The sequence below is a fragment of the Rhopalosiphum padi genome, chromosome 4 (genome assembly GCF_020882245.1).
Source record: "Rhopalosiphum padi isolate XX-2018 chromosome 4, ASM2088224v1, whole genome shotgun sequence".
In the NCBI taxonomy this organism is placed as follows: Eukaryota; Metazoa; Arthropoda; class Insecta; order Hemiptera; family Aphididae; genus Rhopalosiphum; species Rhopalosiphum padi.
The window spans coordinates 19106187-19132300 of NC_083600.1; the positions used below are offsets into that span (position 1 = coordinate 19106187).

General features: G+C 31.6%; 1 long non-coding RNA gene across 1 annotated transcript in view; it reads right to left on the bottom strand.

The window, feature by feature from the left end:
- LOC132930940 (uncharacterized) overlaps positions 1-22621 on the bottom strand; it is a 37959-nt gene extending 15338 nt beyond the window's left edge. The window contains exons 1-2 of the long non-coding RNA XR_009662299.1: positions 21841-22621; positions 16251-16293 (exon numbers count right to left, since the gene is read on the bottom strand). This is a non-coding gene — a long non-coding RNA (uncharacterized LOC132930940). The remainder of the gene's footprint in view (positions 1-16250; positions 16294-21840) is intronic.
- Between the last annotated feature and the right edge of the window lie 3493 nt (positions 22622-26114).

Consider the following 26114-nt stretch of genomic DNA (forward strand, 5'->3'; position numbering starts at 1 on the left):
TTTTTAAACGGACAACACAATGGAACAATTTAAAAGTCGTTCCTAACTAAACTACCCTCTTATACTGTAGAAGTTATGGACCAGCGATAATTGATGAAAATACCGAGTTTACTACGTTATTTTCTTAACTGTAAACTACAAGCATATAATAATAATAATAAATTAAAATAAAATAATTTAAACTTCCAATTATCCAATAATGTATTTAAGTCAATGCAAAAATATAATTGGAAATAATGAATTCTTAACATATTTTCACATCGATACTACTCAAACTCACAAAATGAGTTTCAAATCAAAAAATAAAAATACATATCCAATGCAGAAAAAAAAAGTTACGAATGCTTCCGTTTATGTGTTTGATTTCCACGCGTTCGTTACGTAACGCGCGCGTCAACGGAACCCGCGGGGTACGCGCAATACGCGATTGTCCGTCGAAAAAAAAATGTGCACAGTGCACGCACACAATGCATCATTGGACTCGCCTGTAACCACCGCGTGGAAGAGAGGTAAAGAATAAAAATAAATTATAATAACAATAATAAATACGAAATGCACCGGGTTGTGCAGCAAATACACGACGTTTATTATTTCACAATAACCGCTGCATTATGGATGGTGCACAGGTCGCGTGCACTGTATAATATTATAATATGCGAAATTCGTAAAACTCATTTTATATAAACGAGCTGTGTATATATATATATCATAATATATGTTCAGCCATCACGAAAGTGTGTATATATATATATATATTATTATATTTATATCAAATAGGGCTCACGATATCACGATTTCGCCGCCGATAGATCGCCGACAATATATTATATTATTATTGCAGTGTACACGCAGCCGCATATCGCCTGGTCGTCATTGCCACGGGGTCCGTTGTGTATAATAATATTTTAAGTACGTACAGACCACACGCGAGGGAGCATGCGCGTTTCGGGAGGACTACTCGAAAGTCTGCACCTCTCACCGAGTGTAATATAATATTATATACACTGCGGACGCCGCCAGAGACGTACGTATTGTTGGTGGGGGGGGGGGTCAAAAGTGGCGATAATATTATGTTTAGGAGAGGTAAAATGTTTTAGATAAATTCAATTGAGTTAATGTTCAAAACATGCAAATATTTTTAATAAATATTTTTTATAATCTTTTCGGAAAACTGTTATAACAACTATTTGCAGTTATTCAAGAACGCACCAATAAAATGTCCTAAAAACTATTAGATACCTACCTAAATATATTTTTATTGTTAATTTTATAATATATTTTTAAATAATTTTTATAGATATATAATTTATCGAACAAATAAACCACATATAAATGTTAGCACGGTTTTATTTATGATATACTAATTTATTATAAAAATAAAATATTACAAGTTCAACTATATTTAGGGTATTTAAAAAAATACATACTCCACTCAATTGTGGATGAAATACTAAGTCTAATATTAATTATGATGTTTAGGGGTGACATAGATGGTATGAATAATAATAGATTTCATTGATTTCTACTTAAACATCGCCATCGATTCCGCCTTTTTGAAAATTTAAGTTTTAGTAACTCATCGAAGTTAAGCTTTTGTTTTTTAAACCGAACAAATTGTCAACTAGTCAAACCGGGAGATTAAAAATGAGAAAAATGTAAGCTTCCCAGTATATATAGATGTGCAGTATCAATAAATATTTAAGTTAAATAATAAGAAAATTAAAAAGAAAAAAAATTTCACGAATTAAGTCAGAGTAATCAGAGTTAAGATGGCTTCAGGTGATAATCTATAGGTAACGTTTTTTGTATTTTTTTTTTTAAGACTCGTAGGTACCCATTGGGGGAATGTATGGCCGCGTATCGAATATAACCGCGTAATCCAAAAATCCTCACGTAGTCACGTACCTAATAAATGTTCAGTTGTACAAAGCTCTAAACATGCTGCTGATCAGTTATGAACATATTATAGTATTATACATTTACCGTTTTCTTGTATTAGTTTTACTTAATTAACCTTATAGTTTTTTTTTTTTTTTTGTTTACCGTAAACCGCCACGAAGCCCCACCATGTTATGTATATATAATATGCTGGCGAGCTGTAGGTTTATACAAGAATGTATTAATAGAACGTAAAATAATAAGATTATTTGTATTATTTTTTTTTTCTTTACACCATAACCGGACGTAGTCGTTGTAATACAACGTCGTTATATGTACAACCGCCACCGCCGCCTCCGTTTTCTCCGGTTACAATTTCATTTCGCGGTTTCAGAATTAATTATAGCAGTATATTATAATTTATTAATTTCGTATCGTTTTTATTATTATTATCATCAGTATCGTTATTTTCTTTTGAATAAATTTTTTTGCATTTAGCGTGTTAAAATATATGTATCATAATAAATTGAACGGCGCCGTGCACCAGCAATTAAAGTGTCTGGATCACGACCTTGTGGCCCGATCGAAGCGGTTAAATTACGAGGGGGCCTGAGTGCTGCGGACCGCTATTGCGCGCGCGCGCGCGTATAAAATATAATATATCCCTGGCCGGACGTCTCACCTTAGGCGGACACCGTTATGGATATTATTTCGAACACATGCACACACGCGAGCTAATATCAGGCCGTTGACATTGGACTTGTCGTTTAAGGTTTTCATTAAAAAAAACATTTACTGGATAAGTATCCGCCACGATTAATTGTAGTTTTCTATTTTAAATTCTTACTGAACGTGTGTGTACGTATAGAATAATATATTGTAAATTAAAAGAAAAAAAATCTTATACACATTCTAATTAAAAAAAAAATATTATATATACATATAACCAAATGAAAGTGTCACTAATGGGTGGCTGCTTTTCATAAGCTATTCACGATTATTGTGTATAATTTATCGTAAACTATTATCTGTTTTAAAATTGTATATCTCATTTAATTATTGTGTCCTAAAGGTACAAATTTCTGTTAATATTCGTTTAGTATTTAAACTAAAAAACGCTCTAATTTCCCTATTAAAAATCATACGGTCTATTATTTATTATATATATAATTAGCCACATAAATAACAGCTAGTAAAACACTATTACATTATATTAAAAACAATAATTATCATAATTTTTGTAAATCTAAATTTTAAGAATTAAATGTTTTTCATTATTGACGTTTAAGATGGCTGAGATTTAATTTAAAAAAATATTTCTGTTTTGATAGACTTTTTTAGATCGAAGGTTACTCATTAATTATTTATTATGCTTATCCGTGAATAACATAATGCTATAAATTAAACTTTTCAATATCATATCGTTTTAAGCGAATTTAATTATTAAACGATTAATTTATATTTAGGTGTTTGTGATTCTATGGTATTCAAAACTGTATTTATTAATTCGGTATTGTTCAGTAGATATCTGATCTACTGAAAGTATCACAATTCACAGTAATGGAGACCAAATCGTTTTAGTTAATTTACTACTATATAGAGATTTTAAATTTACAACCGAAGTTTGTGAGATCCGCCATTATTTATAGTTCTTACAAATATCAAATACAACCTGTCCTGTTCATCTTGGCATTCAACAATAATCATGAGTTAAAAAACAAACAGTGATCTGAAATAATTTTTGGAAGATATATTTTTCAATATATAATGTAGTTTCCGGACCACCGTTTAAAAAAAAAAAAAAAAACGTACGATTGCCGAGTGCCAAGATGAGCTGGACAGTGGACGGGTTATATCTATATCACTTGGAACCACGATTTCATAATATTTTACCAATTAAATAACATAATCTATAGTTGAAATTAATAACATACAGTATAAAGGTTTGCTTGCCTCATTAAATTTCCACCTATAGAATCTTCGAATCCTCTTCGCGTGCGAATTTTCAGTAAGATATTTAAACGCGTCTATCATAAAGCAAGTACCTATACATTATAAACCTACCTCATGTTCTTATACACCAATATATAACTGACAACGTTGTATTATTATTATGTTATTGCCGCGCACACGAAGGTAAATTCTGAAATATATAGTTAGAAAACCATTTACATGTTATTATGTTTGCAGGAAATAATAAATAAATAATAAATTATGTTTCAATTTGCTGCAACATATGGGATTTAAAATAAATCAGTATAATATACCTAAATAGTGATGTTAAAAAGATCACGATTTCAATGATGGTGATATAGTACGATTTTGTTTGTTATAACTTTTAGCTTTTAACGCTACTAATATATAGTGTATATATTTGACATTTTAATACATGATGAGATATTATTGTATTCTGATTCTGCAGAAATAAATATAACAGAAAAGGTATACATTGTAGTATAACTGTTGTAAATAATAAATTATTAAATACATAAGGGTCGTTCTTATTTAGTTATGTAGATAAGTAATTTTTTGTCGGTACCTCCTTTAAAAATCTTGTATTATAATAGACGTTAAATCATGGCTTTTATTTATACTCGACAGATTAAAGAGATTTTTTATAGGACTATATTTAATTAATTATTTTACGATGACTAACTGTACGAACGCATCTAATTTGAATGATAATTCAAGTACAAGTAAGCAACTTAAAATAAATAGTAAACAAAAGAAACCACAAGCGTTGTTTTCAAGCATTCAATTCGTTTTATGTGATCTGATGGACATTTTATAGGTATATACCTACTTCACCATTATATTATATTATTGCAGTCTGCAGAACCCACGAGTTACACCTGGTCCAATTGCCCCGCAGCCGATGGACAATGCATATATAATGCACTTAAATGCATTTTTACCTCGCCTGTATGTCGTGGTAACGGGAGAACTGCACTCGGCTGGTTAATGGTTATGCGGCGACGTTTATTTTGCCTTGGGGTCTTCGAAAATATTCCCCTCGACCGGAATATAACACACTAGTTCATTGTATTGCTCGCCGAACAATAACTTTTGTTATAGCAAAAAGAAAACACGTCGGGTCCACCGTGAGGCGAGTCTAGACTGGTGTAAAATCATAACAATAATAATTATATGAAAAAAATGGTGAAATAAAACAATTAAGAGAGGGTAAAAATATTATTCGCCCATTGTTCGGGTTTCCTATGTGGCTTTTGCATTCGCATATTTGCCCAGTCGTGCTTTGCATTGGTTTTACGGACTACGCGCTTTTCGTATAATATCAAACTAATATTTTGCTAAAGATTGTACATTGATGTTTTGGCCTTGTTATAATCCACTGTTTTACACATACACAATATAAATAGCCGTAATACAGTTTTATCTGCAATTCAATTTAACGACTTGAATTTTTAATGGTACTTATGTTTTAAAAATAAATTATTACTTTTGATAATCGTATACTACACTCTACCAATTAGGGTTTTTTTTTTATTTAGGTTTTTATAATAATATATTGATAACCTCATATTATATATATTTAAATATTTTAACATGAAATATATGGTAACGTGCGTACCGATTACAGGTAAAAACCGTTTAATGATTACGATGTCATTTTAAAATCATATATTGAGATTTGAGAGACCACTGATGGCACCGAGTTAGTGTACTTGAACTATATAGACGAATATGAATAACTATATTATTATATTAAACGATTATCGAAAAAAAACAACGTCAGTGACTGGAAAACATCAAACTATAGTAAGTATAGGAAATGTGTGCACTATACTCATATACATATATTGTAGGTCCTCTAATGGTTTTTTACACGTATACGTAACCGAATATTATGACGAATGATAAAATCGTCTTAAAGTCCCTTTTTTTTGTCGCGTAGGTACACCTATCATAATAATAACCATCATACGACGAACACGCTCTAAAATATAACGCTCAGCGAAATCACGATAGACGCATACACCTCCCATAATATTATTTGTTAGATTTTAGACTTTTAGTGCGCCTTTGTGAGCGCACAAACTATATATACTCGTATATAATAAAACACTGGATACACCGCTGCAGACCAGCTGATCCGAGTGGAGTTTTAGCGAAATATCCGCGTGTTCGACTAATGTAATAATGATAAAGAAAAAAAAAAGAAAAAATTGAAAAAAAAAACAGGTTTTGGACGGTCGCAACGGCTTGTCGCGCAGTGCATGGGTATACGACGACGTAAACGCGCACATGTACCGCTGCGGTGCACACACATACATATTTATATACACGCACAGCTAGGCACACAGACACCTTTATGTGTTTTCAGCGTCGATAATCTATTGCCGGGGCCGATCGACAGGTTTCGAAGAGCAGATAATACACATATTATATACGTTCCCGTCTCGCGGCGATATATTATAAAACTGCAATAAATGCTGTGCACGCGGGTACGGGTTAACCGTACGTGCAGTTTAATAGGTATATATAATATATAATATACCGTAATGTAATGTACACGTTTCGCGGACAAATTCTCCGCCGCCCGGTCGGTTTCCATACCCCCGAAACCCCTTTTCCGACGTCTGCTGCAAATGACACAGACCAACGGCATATAATAATAATAATATTATATTATTATATATATATATATATATATATATGGTTATCTGTCTTGTGCGCGTGTGCAGTGCATAATATGTCTTGACAAATATTATTATGTTGCGCATGTGTACGTACGAGTGGCCGATTAAATCGGTCCGGACCGATCGACCATTGCGACTACGACGTCTGCGGATAAGTCGCGCGGTCGACCGTGAGTCGGCGGCGGCTGGCAACGCGGTTTAGACGATGACGTGTCCGTGTCCCGCAACAACTCTCGTCCGAGCGCCTTTACAATATATATATATATATTAGGTATACATTATATGAATAATGCGCGGCGGAATGATAATCGGACGTGCCCAACACTGTTATTACAAGTACGTCGATAGACGAGATGTATTATAATATTATATAGATATTATTATAATAAGGTTGTCGACAGCATATCGTCGTCACCCCGTCATCGCGGGCCATTATAATATTATATGCGTGTAACAGCAGCAATAAAATATGTGTATACAATATTATAGTATAGGTATATCGTACATGATAATATATTGTATATTGAGTTATATCGGACGGGGCTTGGAAACTACGTGGGTATGCGTTGAAAATAGTGAAACTTGTACGAGTTGTACGCGATTATGCGTTCCGGTGATATTTATGATACAAACGTTTTGAACAAGAGTTAAAATAATAATATGTTCACTCGATACGCAGATACTAATTTTTTTTGTTTTTCGAATTCGGAAATACGAGATTTTAACCGCGGCAAATCATAGACTGTGATGCTTATAGTCTTTGGGAATTTAAAAAATACTTTTACGCGCGCTACTGTAATTTACTATGATTGAATGCCAAAAAAGGAAGTGCCGTGAAACCGCATTGCAATCGTCATGAATATACATTATAATATTATGAGTTAATTTTTTCTTCACGATGTAAAGAAAACTAACAAAATACGCTGCAAATGTATACGGTATCGTGAAACACATTTGTATCAAACCAGATCTTAAATATTAATATTCATAAAAAATATTAAAATGCATGGAGTGCAGAGTCTTTATTTATATCATATTAACCGTTGATCTAGCGACGGATTTACATACGAAGACCGTACATGATGTTTATCGCCTATTCGTGTTTTTATTTTTAAAATCGATTTTCCAATTTTATTGGGTCTTTCAAAATATAGGCTCTATTCGTGTATATGCGCTTAATTATACCTATACGAATAGGAAACTAGTGTATCGCAATATAAATAAGTAGTCGACGACGATGCCACCGCCGCTCAACGATCGACGAACGTTGAGTTTTTGCGTGGGCGAAAGAGTGCTTATGGCCGATTTCAAAGAGATCGTCAATTTTTCACATTATTATTATTCTTATACGCGTTGGTCGAGTCGGCGATATCTATCTGTTTATAGGAATCGATTTTTCGTAATTCCGCGAGTCAATAAATTAATAATAAAAAAAAAAAAAAAACAATATCTTTCCCGTAAGCCCACGAGCGTATAATATATATAATATATACCGTATAGGTACTATTATTTCCTATTCCCGTGCTACACAGCTGTAATATTATCGACTGTCGAATCGTTATCCATTGTATGTATATATATATATATATGTGTGTGTGTGTGTGTGTATTACTGTATATTACTATACACTGCAGTTATTCTGTATTGAGTTTTACATCGACGACCAGTTTTCGAACAACATCATCGGTTATATACATAAATATAAGCGTGTAATATAATCATATTATACCTGGGTGACCTATTATACCTGCAGATATCTAGGTATATGATATTATGCAGTTGCAGAATCAGGCGGTTCATTTAAGCTCTCACATGCAATAAGTTATTATCGATCATAATACTATTCGATAGTTATTCAGACTTATTCCGTCTACAAAAGTTGCATTGCAAAGTTCGTCAAAGTTCCGTCGTCCGTTCGCTGCAGACGTGGAATTATTATAATATACGTATATTATATTATATAAACTTTAAAGGCAATAATATGTTTATACGCGTACGCGTGTAAGCGATCCACAGTCAATAAGTCTATCTATAAAGGATGATTTTGGAATTTGGTAAATAGTTAATCCTATGCCCGGGGATGTACCACTCGAATTCAATTTTTTAAAATTTAGTATTTAAATTAAGGGCCTAACTAAGGAATATTGTTGGCTCACAATTTTTTTTTCTTATAGATTTGTCATTGGTGTTATAAAATAAAATAGTTATTAAACTATTTAAACGTTTGTTCAAAATCACCCAAAGGATTGTTAACAATATGTGTAGTTTACATAATATGCATAAGAGGGACTTTAAGACACAGTAAATCTATCGAAATTTTTTAATTTGCCACACACAACGCAGTTGTATTAGTTAGTAAGTATACGCTGCATATACGGTATGCATCATGAACTGCAAAAATGTTCGAACTTATCATATTTTATAGGCTTTATAGCATTATGCTGCGCGTACATCACCGTATGATCATTAATGCGAAAGAAGGAGCTGAGTAGAAAAATGACCCAAAATAGGTAACGTCTTCGCAGTCCGAAACAATATTATGTGTTTGAGAATTTATTATAGATAGTATACATCATGCAAAGGAAATTTTCCCAATGGAATTTATTTGTTTTGTTTTCGTTGCAAAACAATATACGTATAGGAAAGTAAAATAATGTTAGCCAATACAATTTATGTTTTACGGAGAGTTATAAATATATATTGCATCGTTATTCGTTACTCATAATACATTCGAATTTAAACTCGTCCAAGTCAAAACAGCAATAATAGCTATAAACGTTTTAACAAATAGCTAGTATAATAACTATAATATGCTAGTATTATATTATATTATATATATAGTGCACTATATAATGTAATATACAATTCGATTGTTGTAAGATAATAATATATGTGTTATTACATATTTAGTCAAGTTATGAAATAAACGTCAGTCACGACGGTTTACATGTTCGCTGATACGTATCTATAAAATACGATGACCATAAACTAATACGATCGATTTATCCGATTACGGATGGCTGTGCATGCCGCGTATATTCTTTTATACGATGGCAATTTAATTCCCTTATACCGAAGACTGTCCGAAGGTTAAGCTTTTACATTTTATTGTTGATATAATTCTAGAGCTTTTACAATATAAAATTAATGATTGCCAAATAAATTTTTATTTTTTAGTATTTAAATATTAAAATGGAAGAGTTTCGAAGGATGGAAGAGATCACCTTCCCTCACATCAACACTGCAGATAGATAGTTACCGAAAATTGAAACCAAAAAGTTATAGTCAGAAATTCTATATGGCTTTTTATTATTATATAGAGACATAGAGTAAAGTGATGGGACGTATATATATATATTATCTTCTATCAATACATTTTCATAGGTCAAAAAACCCACGAGTTAATGAATATACCATATACAATAATATGCATGTTATATAATTGCATTATTATTATATTATCATACTATTATGAAGTACGATTTTAATGATAATCATTTTAACGTGGAAATAAAAAATAATAACATGTTAGTTTTAATTATAGTTTGTAATTAAAGCACGTAGTGTAACCTTTCATAATTCGAATTTGAAGGGGAAAAAAACAAGATCCGATATGTGGAAGTTATCTCTCATGGATAAATTACACTTATTTTTAGAAAATTATTTCCGGTTTTAAGAAGACGTTGCCGTTGGTTGCATAATAAATATTATAAAAATTTAAATAATATTTTCAAGAACACGCGATTTTTTTGTATAATATAAATAGTGGAAAAAATCATGGACAAATAATGAATTAAATCATTTCAACGTTTTTCGTCTACGATTTTTGGTTGCATTGATTCTCTTGAAATTTTCGGACGGTAGTCATTACCAATGATGGATCGATATTCCAGCCGTAATCCGGTGTGTGTGTGTATAGACTTGTAGGTACACCATCACGCGTCTACACAGACACTCGGGCATATTGCTGCATCGTGTGCAGTTTAAATAATATATCTGCGGGTATTAATTAATTATTATACTCGAGTGGTGGGCAGACTACCTATTATAATATTGTACTCGCGGGCGAATGCGGATCGACTATATTATGATGGAAATCGATAGGTCGCGGATTCGCGGTTCGATCATTACAATACATTAATATCATACTATCAACGAATCGCTAACAGCGCAACACCGGCAAAACGGGATAATAAACATGATTGGGACTGATCTCACACTCGCACACGGCGATATCCCGCGCAACGTCTACAACGGCTAGTGCGCGTATAATGATATTATATACCTATATATATATTTTCCCGTGCCGACTAATCTCGAGCGGCGCAGACGGACAGACACAGACGCACACGGAGTAGAAAGAGTTATGTGGACCACACGGTCGGCGGCAAGGCCTCCGCTAGCATACTTATCGTATATACCTATATACACACGATGTGTGTGTGTGTGCGTGTGTGTGTGTAAACGTACAAAAGTACTTGTGAACTCGACGCGCGCGCGTATACAAACTACCACAACGCCAATAAACTATATAGATATATATAATATATACTGCACCACCGCACGCTTCTCGCACACAAAGTCCACATAATATTATTATATAATGTACAGGTGGTTGCGTCCGGTGGACCGGAGTTGTGGAGGCGTGGGCGGTCGACGGGATGAGAATATAGGCGACGGGAAACCCGAACCCATACACACATAATATATACACGCAGCGTGCAGGCGCGGCGACAGATCGGCCGGCTCGCACTTTATACACCATCGGAGCCATGGTTGTGTATATTAAAGAGCGCGTATATATATATTATTACATATTATGTAGACGAACGCCGTAATAATATTATATAGAACGGCACCGACACCGGTATAATCGTAATACTATACTCAATGGTATATAATATGAAAAAAAAACCAATATAAACCCGTGGAAAAACGCCGCCGAACTCGGCAGAAAAGATAAGGTATTGCGCGAATAAAATCGACTTCGATACTTCCAAGTGTGATCATCGCACTCCTATACTGGCGATAAACTACACGCATATTCACAAAATATAAAAATTCGAAATTTGCAGCACTTGATTGCACGGTAAAATTATTAATCAAGTCTTAGGACGGTTAAGCCATTGAGATATTAAAATTATTATAATTGGACCGTTTTTATAAATTAATTAGTTATTAATTATCAATGTCGATAGGTCGACATTAATCACTAAAATGTTCATTTAATCAAAATCTGTGAACCCATAGGACCTTAGTGTGTAATTCAAAAACTACTCGTTCAAATTTTGATTCTAATAAGTAAACATTTTCAGAAAAATTATCTACTAAATATTTTACAGTAGAAGACGGAGTTTTTGTTTTGATAACAAAAGTTTGTATCATTGCAGAATATTTCAATAATTTGAAACTTTAAGTACCTATAATATTCCAAAATTCCAAAAATCAGATTATGAATAACTGCATTATTGAAGAACAAAAGGAAGTGGCTCGGTGAATCACTCTGTACATACCAAGTTGTAATATAATGTATACCGTATCATCGTTTATATTATAATAATATATATAATATATTAATGATATTATTATGTGTATGATGTGTATATAATGCGGTTCCAACACAGGTCGCGGTGTAACGTGCACGACCAGACCCGGACGTATATTCCTACTACCATCAATTATTATATATTCGACTCTGCGCGCGTAGCACATTATACGAAAAGTCTGCACGCGGATATAAATATTATAATATGTACACAGATATTATTATACGATCGCATTGTTGTATTTAAATTAGCGCTCGCCGACTATAATATAATCTATAAAAATATAACGCCGCAAACGCATTTGGTATGTATATCATATTATATACCGTTGTATTATCAAGCATAATGTACCTATATATATATATATAAGATATGTGTGTGTGTGTGTGTATTATGAAGTCAGGATACATATAATAATATGTAAAATAGAAACTAGGCTAGGCTACGATATATATATATATACAACATAGGTGAGGACAAAAGTGAGTTCTTCAGCAGTGATCGCTTGACATGCGATTGCAATAGAACAAATCAGCAATATATTACATGAACATTATAGTACTATATTTTAATCGTGTGTTTTGATTAGTAGTGTACGTATGTCGGAAGCAATCGGCGCATACCATATATAATGCATAGTATAATAATAATATAACTACATAACACAACCATCAGTCTAGTGCTTCGATGAGAGTCTTTTTGTGAGTGGCCTTCCTTACGAATAATGATCCCGTTTAGGGTCGCGGCGCAGTGACGTATTTTAGAGTTAATTTGTTAGCCGAAATAGACTCGCATTCAAATAGTGGTCTTACACTACACCTGTCGAAGCTCCCTCTCTCGCTTGAAAACTAAAATTTACTACATTTTCGAACGAAAACTTTAGTACAATAAAAATGTTGATGTGAATCTTACGAAATGAATTCATTATTTCTTGTTTTAGTTTTGAGAGTCTATTTATTTCGTCTAACACTGACAGGACCAGAATATCATGATATTCTTAGCACTAAACTTGTGTAAAAAATGTATGAATGCTAAAATGGACCGAAATCAAGACTATTTAAAAAAATAAATACGTAATTCTCGAGACTCCGGGGTGACAACGGCAAACGATGTTTACGTCGTTTACGATTCGCATCGCGGAGCGCTTTATATATAATATATATATTATATTACACTGCGGTTTTTAACACAAATAACACATTATATAATCGATTCGACTACACCTTTATCGCGTTTATATCATAAATATATTATTGTATACCTACGGTTGTTGTCGCACAAATTTTTTAAAACATTATAATAATATTTTTATACTCGGTGACCTTCAGAGCTTTGCCGAACCGGAAGCGTTATTTTCGATCTCATCTGGGAAATCTTATTTCGTTCGTCGCGTATATTCTACTCATATTATAATCACACATTAATACATTATATTATACCCAAATGTCGCCGACGATCGACGTACAAGGTGTAACAAGACTATTTAACAAACTTCCATTAAAAATGTTACTATTATATTTGTTAAATAGTCCTGTTACATTCTGTATATTGAATGTACTCGATAATCTATGATTAAACTGATATACATGGGTATAATTTATCATAATTACATCGAATTCAACGCGAGTGTACATTCGTAGTCCGTTGAAAAATGCAAACGTCTCTGTACGCAAAATATACGTTGGCGGCTTCTACTACGATTGTTTTAAATATTTTAATAAACAGCGCATGCCACACCTATGGTTGATAAGCATTCGATATTTATTTATTTAATATTAATGAATATATATACACATTCAAAAGTTTAGGTTCAAAACAGTTATTTTACAATCAGCACACATAGATAACAACGTGATTTTCTTAACTTGGTATATTAATAGGTACCATTTATAATTAAATCAGAGGTCATTATTTTAACCTGGTTAAATTATTTATAGAGTTACTTGGAAGTACTAGATATCAATTAATGGATTTCCTTAAAAATAATATATTTATTTAAATTTATGAAATTGTTGCAAAAATCTGTACTTTATTTTATATATCATTATGTTAAGTGGTAGAAAAACGTCGGAATAAAGGTATTATACGACGAATGCAGGGACAAAAGAATCATCGCGAGTAATAAAATATATACCAAAACATTTACGGCCTCTCGACGATCGAGTTGTTCTCGACCTACCCCATTGAAGTTTGAGTTGGTTTAAAGGATATATATTTTCTTCGCTGTGTTATGCAATAGGAAGTCGTCGACAAAGGTCAACGTACTCGTAGGTATACCCCGTAATGGAGTGCGCACTCGTACGGTAAATATTATATATAGGTATATATACCTATATAATATCGATATGTTGGATCAGTCGACATGAAATATATATAATATATAAAATAATATCAAATATGCGCATTACCAATATCGTACGAGTCGATAAGATACATTACGGTATTTACCTAATGTTGTCACAGTTTTTTTTTTCATATATTGTTTAATCTTTTATTATATTTATAAATAGTTTTACCGATCGTGTTATTGCCATCAGCTAAGCTTATTGATAACCAGTGCATAAATGATTTGCGACATCGGTTAAAATATGCGGTGACTGTAATATACATTTAATTTCATGCACCTCCCATTAAGTGTATACCTATCCAAATTATCGTATAATATTCATAAACCTGGTACACGCGTTGGTTTTTAACCGCCGGTAATACTACGTGTATATAGGTACAACAGAACACGTAAAAAAATGTAATCAAGTCCCACGTGGATGCGGCGTATAGCATGCATTTTTTTTTGATACCTATTAGTATATTTTATACGCGGTCGAGATGAAAGCAATTTCAGTAAAACGGCTGTCCCGGTGTGCTAAATGGAATACCTACCCAATCCACGTGTTTGCATTGCATATTAATCGTATATAATATATTACAACGCGTATTATACGGAATATGCGATGCACAATAATACCGATCTATAATAATAATAATAATAATATGTAATAACCCGGGTGCTTTTTATTTATCAATTAGTATTAAATGGTAGGTATCGAGACGAGATCGTTTGCAATTTAAACGTCAAGCAACAAAAGTAATAATAAACTGGAAATTATAAATTTATTAACTTGTTTCCACAGTAGCTCATCAATTAGACGGTATATATATATATATACACACACACACCTGTTATAATAATAATTATAGCTCCGTTTCGGTGAGCGGCCCCGCCGGAGTCATTAGCTCCTTAATGTATTTCGTGGATTATGACTGACGGGTGTATATATAACACGCATGCGCTGTGGAAATCATATGTATCGCGTACGATGAGTTATTGTGCTATGTCAAAACCGCGGTGTATGTGGTTGCCGTGTAGGTATAAGTATTATACGACAAGTAGGCACCACTACCCGCCGACGATTATAAATACGCGCGACCGTTAACGACGACCATCGCCGGAATGAGGCGGCCGCGGCGTGTTATAATATTATACGAACGCATAAAACGATCGCACACGGATCAAATATTATTAATTCCCCCTACTCCCCCGCGGGTGCCTATAAAACACCTATAATAAATAAAATATAATACACATACAAGCAATAACTACGCTATATTAAATATTATAATATATTGATATACGCGCCGCGCGCTCTTCTAGTCTACTGCGGTGGGGTACACACGAGTACGAAAAACCGCATAAATACGCAGAACACATAACGACGATAGTGTATAAAAGCAAGTGCGTATAGGTACGGTTTACTTCCGTCTCGTATTATAGGTATACTCTATAACGTCTGAATAACGGACCGATTTGATATGATTTAACGCTTTGTTATTAAAATATTTTTATGCGACTTATTATAATATTGTAATATTTTGTTGTTACGCGGGTAGGTCTGATACAGCGGACGTTTTTTTAAATTGTTTTCATTTACAAATTTCCCCGATTTGAATCGACTAAACTTAGTTATAACGATTTAATTTTTTAATATTTATACATCAGGTATTATGATGCAATTAAAGTATAACAGATTTTAACATTGAACGGATTATATACGATTATACGAAGATTTTATACAATGACAATTTATTTGTCATTTTGTTTGCAGTGGACATTATAAGACATTGAAACATACCTATAATTATAATGGCATAGCTATAAGGTACTTACCGTACGGTCGGCGTTCTCCGCAAGTGGCGTTAATCGAACTAATCTGAAACGACAAAAATAAAAAATTTAATGATTATTGGTAAATGGTAGACATTATATTATATTATATTATAATATTAATTGCGTACACACGTTTTAATAGCGAACACGCAACCGATGAAATATGCGTTCGAATTTTTATCGTCTTATATATTATTATTATTATTATTACATTATAATATGCATATTGTATATCGTATATGTAGGTGCAGTGTTTTACTCGATAGCAGAACAAATTGAATAAGAAATAACGCAGTTATAATTTATATGTTATAGATATAATATGATGTATACGATAGTCGAGAATGACTTAAATAAATTATTTTTAATTTCGTTTGATTCATTTTCAACACTCTTATAACGCGATTCACACGACAGCGTCTTGGCAGTTGACAATATATATATATATATATATGTTTATCATTATATAGCATGATACTTGTACGGTTTAATAATTAATAACATTTTTTTTCCGGAGAAAAGTAATAATTGAGATAGGTCGGGCACTGCATTTATTATTCAATGGAAAACATGATTGTAACTTATCACGCAAAGAAATACCTTATAAGTAACTAAAATTGTTTTAGATTTATATTTTTATATACATTTATGAAAAATAATAAATTATATATTTGAACAAGTTATTATACACTTTTAATATAATTTATTTTGTGTTCATTCTTCGTGATCTATTAATTTCTAATAAAACCTATTCATGTGTACATTTTTTCATGAATCTCGTCCGTGAATTATCTGCATATTGCACATACGATTTGAGTTATTTGCATAATATTATTTTATTTTATAATATTTTTATAATTTTATTTGAATACATACTAATAAGATTAAGTAAAATTCAAACATATATGAATGGAAAAGTAATTTTTAGCTAAATCAAGTTCAATTTGCTAGAAATAAACTTCACTTAAATTAGTTAAAATAATAAATTAAGTATAACTAATAACAATAAAATTGTCGAGCCCTTTAAAACATCCTAAGTACAGATTGTACAAATAAATATTTAATTATTAAAGTTTTAAATAAATCAATACATTTATCATTATAATATTATTTTAAAAAGTGATTCATAATATGTTATTCATAAGTTTATTTATCTGAATTGTGAATGAAATTGGGTTATATACAATATAACAGTAGCACGATAAAATATTTATAGCAGTTTTAAGTAAAACCCTCAAAACAGAATTTAAAATTAATTAAAATTAATAATTTGGATACATGGTAGATATATTACAATACACCGTGATAGATAGTATAATATCACAAAAGCAAGTTTGTTAATTATTTTAAGGAAAGAAAAAGGTATGATATTTAAGATGAATACCTACTCATTAAGTTAATCGACATTCCTCAGTAACAAAAAATAAATGTGTTAATTTTAAATACGCTTTTACATCAGAACGTTTGTGATAGGTATATGTATAAATTGTTATAATCCAACGACTCGGCCAGTGTAATTCTTTGAGTTAAAAAACGTCATTAGACGGGTAAGTTATTTTAAGTCAAATAATTATACTACCTACGCGCGATAAACGAATCGCCTTGGCCGGGAATCACGGCGGCCGCAAATGCTTTATTATATATTATCTTATAAGTTGTAATGCCCATGGCTGTAGCCTGTAATATGCACGATGGTGGTGTTATACACGTACAAGTCTGAAACGTCTTTCGAACGGGAAGACTAAATGGGACGCGAGACGAGAAAAGCAAAAAAAAAAAAAAAAGATAACCGATTAAAAGAGACGGAATCTGAAAACTTATTGTGTTTAATTTATACATAAACGCACACGTCATGGCGTTCAATTAATTATAATGACGACAAAACCGAGCGACGCCGATTAGAAGGCCCTCGCCGCGCATGTTTGATAATTATTATTATTGCGAGATACGCGCACCGGACACGGGACGTAAATTTATGCTGTTCCCGATGCCGATAAGAAGTTTAATGGCGCTTAAAACTTCCTGCGGCCCGAAGTTTGCCGAGATTTCCGCTCGCTGTCCAGTCGTATATAATATATAGGTAATATTATATATGTGTGTGTGTGTGTGTGTGTGTGTATGCACTATAATATATCCAGCTATACCTATACCGTGGTAGCTTATACGATTTAATTGATCGGCCGACGGTTTCGTCAAGGTAATTATTATTATTGTTGTTGTTGATGTATACGATTAAATGCATCTCGAGCCCGTCCGGACCGTTTTAAATGTTTTAATGCGGTTCATGAAATAATAAACATATATATAGGTGCGCTCGTACGCATGTATATTTATATAAGTATTTATCATCATCGTGCGCGTGTATATTTATAAAAATAATGCACACAATATTATTATTATAGCGTATACGTTTGAGAATGATGTCGAAAATCGAAATCCTCGTCTACAAAACCGTCAGAACCGAATCAAAAGCAAGTTTTAATCGAGAGGATTAGTATATTATTGTCGTCCGATAAAAAAGACTTGTACGTCGACCGTAAACAAAACACAAATATATTATAAAATTTACTGTGCACTTAGCGTCAGACCGATTCCATACGACACGGCACGACGTGAATCCGTTGACATTATTTTATCAAACTAATGTGTATAGCATATATATATATATATATATAATATTGTTATTATAATCTTGTCATGCTTACGCGGAGAGTGACATTATTGGTAGACCACATCGGCAGACACCGTATTATTATAATAGTGTCGCAATCACTGACGAGCAACGATTTATAAATTTATATATTTTTGATGGTTTTATGCATTTGTCATATAAAAATATAATATATTATATATTGATGCACTGCATATAGGAGTTGAGAATTATATTGTTGCTGTAGTATAGTTATTACAGACATAGCAGACATTTCTACGTGGAAGATATTGATCGCTGCGGATTTGCAGACATCTACGAAAATTGAATCTCAAATGGTATTTTTCGATCTTCCGAAAATGGTGAAATCCCTATAGGTATGCTGTATTACAACAATCCGGTTGCATACACTCGTAGCTAGGTATAGCTGAAGTCATAAAAAAACTCTAATTTTTTTCTTCTTGCCCTTTGAAGTGTTTGTGAGTAAAAATTTGATGATGTATAACCAAGAAAATACATTTTAAATTTAATTTATTAATATCTCTTGTGAGATTTAAGTTAAGGAGATTTTTTAGATTTTTTGAATTTGATTTCAGACCCACAAGTTATTGATAATATGATTAAACCAAACAAACACCGAACAGAACATTAGATTATCTCGAACGGTACCGAATTCTGCAAATTAAGTCGGCAATGCTTTCAGTGCTCAAAATATATATACTCACAAAAATTCAATATACTTTGATAAAGATTTAAAATATAAGATAGCAGTTTAAATATATAATACGGCGTGAGTACAAAACGTCTACGTATGATATTCTGCAAGTAAACATCATAGACAGTGTTTTAGGAAAAATAAAGTTTATTAAAACTCAAATCATAATAGTTATCCGCCAATATAATTATCTATACTGATATAATGTGAAAATACGGGTATTATGTTATATTTTTCTTTTTCTTTTTAACGAAGTTCTAATTAAATTGAGTTTATATATTTCAATCATATTTATACCTACATGTATAATGTGCATACATTTTTTCCCTACCTACCCGAAAATATCTATTTGATTCGGTTACACTCAGTAAATGCTTTGTTGTACACGAAAACTTGTTTGGTCGGTTTCTTTGTACGATAAACACACGGCGGAAAATGATTACTAGTGGACCAAACGCAGTCAGATGTTATGTACGTAAAGAAAAATGTCGTCCTGGTTTTTGGGGTTATCAAAAAATGTTAAAGTCATGGTCAGACACACAGCAGTCCACATGAATTGGTTGACCACAATCTGTCATCGAATAAACGAATTATATAATATAGTATTATAATGGAATGTAACTAGAAAATAAATAAACGAACAAAATTCGCAGATTATGATTAAATAATCATAATTAGATAATATAATTTACCTATGCACATTGCACAGTATAAAAAGTCGATCCATTCGAAATTTCAACAAAATTAAACAATACCTCTGTAAATATACACATATATATAATATATAATATATATATATATATATAAACGAGATAATTATTAAAAACAGTAATAATAGTTATAATTATTTTCAAGAGTAATCTTAAAAGTATTTTTTTTATTTAGGTATTAGGTATTATAAAATAAGATTGAAAAAAAAAACAATTTTAAGTTTTGTAAATTGTAAGTAAACCTCATTAAAGTTGCATAAAAATATATAGCATGTGTGTAAAATCTTGAATTGTAATATAATAATGAATATATAATTAATACAATTCTAGTTTCAAAAGCTATAATAATAATAATAATAATAAAATTAACATTAACATTATAATAAAACTATAATGTATTAACCAATACAATGTATATAAATAACACGTGTTTATAAATACGTATAGATGTAATAGTACTTATAGGTATCTAAGCAAATATCGCGTTTATTGTTATTAGGGATAAATAATGAATTCGAATTAATTTTGTACAGTTTTATGATGCTACTTATATAATTTATGCAGTGTACGTATAGTACCCACGCGCGAATACAAAATATTTATTTCATTGACCTTTAACGGTTATATTGAAATTTATTTGTAAATTAATGATTGAATAAAAAAAACTACATAGAATAGTGCATCATGCAATTTAAAACACAAATTATATGTATTATTTAGAAACGATTATCCAACAGTTAAACGACGTTAATAAATAAAAATCAAATGCAAGCCAATACATTTAAAATGAAAATGTTTTTTCTTTACTATAATATAATTTAAACTATACAGAATTTGTTTATAATTATACTATAAATTATATATACTGTAATTGTCATTAATATTTATTAATAAATTATAATCATAGATTTATTAAAACGAACCATTTATGTTTGTCGCACATAAAATGTAATTCAAAACTATTAAAAAATAAACTATGGAGACTGGAGTGCAAGATGGACAGTGTAATATACATTGTTATTATATAAAGAATATGCTTGCAGAGTTAAATTATCTACTTCAATATTGATAAATGAAGTCGATTAATCGGAATTGAATTTGTTATTTTATTAAAGTATAGTAAATATAGAATGAGATATTCAATTCAATCAGCGTATGCAGTTATTAGAACACTTTTGGTATATTTTCTAATTGTTTATACTAATTTTCTTATTACTCCATGTTCACAGTGTTATGATTGTAAGTAAAATATAAGTTTATATATTAGTATTTTATAATAATAATATACTAAGTTAAAAGCATACACTATAGATATTATATATAAATATATACACTATATTTAATGTAAATAATTTGGTAATATAATATGCATATATTATTGAACCTCAATTAATATATATTTAAGAGTTGTCGTACACGTCGTGTATAACACAAATGAATCACACGTTGAAGTTTTTTACAATACATTAACCTGCTAGTAATAAGAATATTGATGAGACAAAAATATATACTCACGTCGATTATAACACGGGCTGTATAGGCTTCTGCGAGGCGTACAGCAGTGACGGGCCTGTCATCTGTTTTTTTTCTCGCGCGGAGACTTGAACGCCCGATCAGAGTCGTTTGAAAAACGATATTATACTTATATAGATACAGTAATATTATGATAAAAAATATATTTTTTATTATTATTGCGTCACGACGACATGGCATTATGCGGCGACGACAGACGTTAAAAAAAAAAAAGAATCGTAAAGAAAACTCGAACGTGCCCGTCAAGTCGTATATATTATTATTGTTATTTATATATATATTAATATATTTATAATAATATTATAATATACTGTGCAGTATAATAACACGATGGTGATGTGCTCGATAAAAATCGTAAAATAATGATAATTTTATGTCGTGTCGCACAAACGGCGACGCGGCTGTATAATAAATATATATATATATATACTTATAATAATATATTATTATTTCGCGTATATTACGTACATATGTAATGGCGTGCGGCGGTCACGAGCGCATATTTGGTTTTACTCGTGAGCTCACCGGAATACGTATATATATACACATATAGTATGAGCAGAGTGTGTACGTTTCATAACGTCAAGTCGGCGCGATTATAATAATTTACAAATTTAAAGGCACCGTGTGCCGAGAGAGTTGCGCGCGAGCGCTCGCGTAGGGTACACGAACCGTCGCGTATGTCGGAGCGGACTGAACGTAGTCGTCGTCGTCGTCGGCGTCGTCGTCTGCGGCGGCGACCGGCCGGCGTCCTTCCCCGATAGTGTCTGCATCCGTGTGTGCACGACGACCGACGGACAAACTGTACGTATATAAACTTATATACTTGCACATACACACAGACACACACACTTATATATATATATATATATATATATATTATTTGTATATACTTATTTTTACCTTTATGTGTGTGTTTTATATCAGTTAAACTGCACTGCAGCCGGCAGTATCGCCCTCCCGCTCCCCACCATCGCAAGAGCGCCGAACCACACGGCCGCGGGAAAAACGGATCCGGCTGCGGCGGGGCGGGGCAGAAGGGCGGTATTTCGGGGTGGGGATATAGCTCGGCGGGCACATATACGAATAATGCACATTATGTCGTGTGTGTGTGTGTGTGTGTGTGCAAGAAGAGAAAAAAAAATGGCAATAAATCCGTACCGGACGCCCTCTAACGGGTTTCGAGAGCTGCCGCATAATATGCTTTATATACTTATAATATTATTATAATGTGTATATACCTATAATAATAATAATATGCGTTTGCGCCCGCGTATGTCGCGTTTAGTATATATGAAAATGTGACGGGTGTCTGTGTGTGTGCGAGAGAGAGAGAGAGAGAGAGAGTGAATAGATATATGAAATAAAGTACACGGCCTGTGTCCATAAATAATATTTTATTTTATTACAAAATGGTCCGCGGCTAAAGGACGGATAACTTACACGCATATCATATATAATATATGTTAAAGCGGTATATTAAATAAACAAATACAAATCGTACTACATGACATATTAATCAACTATTGTAGGAATGACGGGTGCTCGTTGGCTCATCGTGTATCATCATATATATTAATGTTATAAATTGTTCGGTCACGGCAATAATAGTTGGCGTGGTGTGCAAAGTTGAACGAAGAATAATGGATCGTCTGGGCTGGAACAATAGCGAGTTATAGAGAGTATAACGTCGGCTCAGCACCGAAATGTGCTAAATCGATTTCTTTTTAATAAACATTATATAATTATGTAGGTAGGTAGGTTTAATTATTATCATTATATCTATCAATACACTATAGTGTAAACTCGCAATTCACAAACAACCATTATGTAGCCCCATTATTCGAGTTTGATTCTTTACATAGTGTAAAATCAATACAGTCTCTATACATAATACGCATGGTAGAATTAATTAGTACCTGATATCAAAAAATGTAGGTATTGTTTAATATTTTTTTATGTCTAGTGTCAACCAAACAGTAATAATAAGATGGAACAATACTTATTATCTTTATTGATACAAATCATATTTATGTATAAAAACACAACTAAAACTAAAAAAAACTCGTTTCATTCAAGATCCATAGTGACATGAACAAATATGATGTTTTATGACCACGAAACAAGTAGGTTTCAACAAAAAATTATATAGTCTGAGTGATTTTTCTGAATAAAGTTTGAATTAATTTGAAATATAGTTAAATATCAAAATATGTAAATATATATGAATAATATTATCCCCGGTCATGTTTACTGTAATTAATTCAAAATGATAAGCACATATTATAAAAATGCCCGCATATTCAAATAGGTGCACAGGTCAAAAGTAATATTATACTAATATATAATAGTATTTAATTTCATGTTCGAAAAGATCTAACATCCTCCCTCTCAAGAAGCACACTGTATACGCATCATAATACATATTATTATATGGCTGTAGATCGTATTTTTTTTTCGTGTACTAAAATATGTGTACAATATCATTTAGTAAAACGCTTTTAATTTGTTATACTGTAGTATTTTTTAATGCACTTGTCTTGGACATAACCAATAAGTACCTACTACCTATATATATATATATATATACAAATCCGTGCGCATATTGCATTATATGACATGTGCAGTGTGCATACGTACATAATATGATATAAGTATCCACATTGTACACTAATATAATATATGTGCAGCGTGCAACACGCTGTGCCGGTTTTCCGATTAATATAATACACAATATACATATTATACATATTATAGTAGGCAGTTGACGTCAATTTAACATCGCGGTGTAATCGTTGACTATTTCGCGTACAACCCACGTAATATCACCTCATACGTATAGCAGTAGTTTTAATAAAATTCAGTGGCTCGACCGAGATGATCGGTGTTTGCGTGAGTTTTTTTTTTTATTAGAGTATAGGTAATTTTTTTTTTTGGTTCTCATTTAAATTATCATAATACTCATTTTGATAAGATATATTAATTAACTATTATACGTATTTTATTACCTCCGTGCATTGGTTTAATAAACGTAATTGTCTCATTAACAAGGTACTGCGTGTTGCAATAAGGTACGGGAATTTTGGACTCAGTACTGCACACTTCGGTGCGCTACTGATTAATAATCATATTATGGTCATTATAAGTGTATAGGGTTTTCTCAGGTATTTTAATGCCCTGCACCATCATTATGTAAAAATCGTCTGTGTGTGTACACAGGATGTCGTTAGACAAATGAACAAATATAATTAAACTAATTTAGGTATAACTAATATAAGCAAATCAATATGATATAGTTATTTAATCACTTAAATTAATTCTATATTGTTTAATATATTTCGTACATTTATTTTGCCAGGCGTTAAAGTCACAAACGAATAGCACATTAATGTTTAATATATCTACATGGTATGGTACGAGTAAATAATTCAAATATTGCTGTAACTTAAAACTAATAAATACATATAATATATCTTATTATAATATTATTATAAACATTAGTGTATTACTGCAGTATATAAGTGTATGTCTGTGATCTGTATTTGTATAATATTATGTTTTAGCATACTGAGCTACTGCATACTGCATACAAATATACTTGTATACTTACCCGTTTTTAGATGAAATTTATAAAATATTAAACCGTTTTAAAACTAACCAATTACATATTATATGCTGCAGTTATCTATAAAATTGTACTAACGGAAACAGCGAATTGAAGAGCCTATTGTTATAAATAAATAAATTATTGTTAAACATAATTAAATTAATAATAACTAGTATTTTATAAGTATGATTTTGAAACAATAGTCGAACAGCATATTAAGGGGTGTTATTGCCTTTTGGCACTTCAGCATTTTCCAAACTTCACTGATATCGGCGCAGTAAACTAAAGTGGTTAATTATTTTTATAAATTGAAATGTAAAATTGTTAAAAAAAAAAATTCGAAGGTATTAAAAATATTAAAACGTGATTTTGATCAGAGCTTAGTAGTTGATACCGTATTTGGTTATATGTATTTAAACATTTTTTTTAAGTATTCACATATATAATACATAGATTATAGTTATATTATGTACGTTTTTAAGTTTAAAAAGGACGCTTTTAATAAGGATTTAACAAGCAGTAGACTAATTAATGTGATATACGGATTTAATTTAGGCAAGACACTTGTGCTTTAACTGCTATGTATTATGTATATACGTATAATAGACATTTCAGAGTGTAATATATTATTAATATATACCTAAATGTA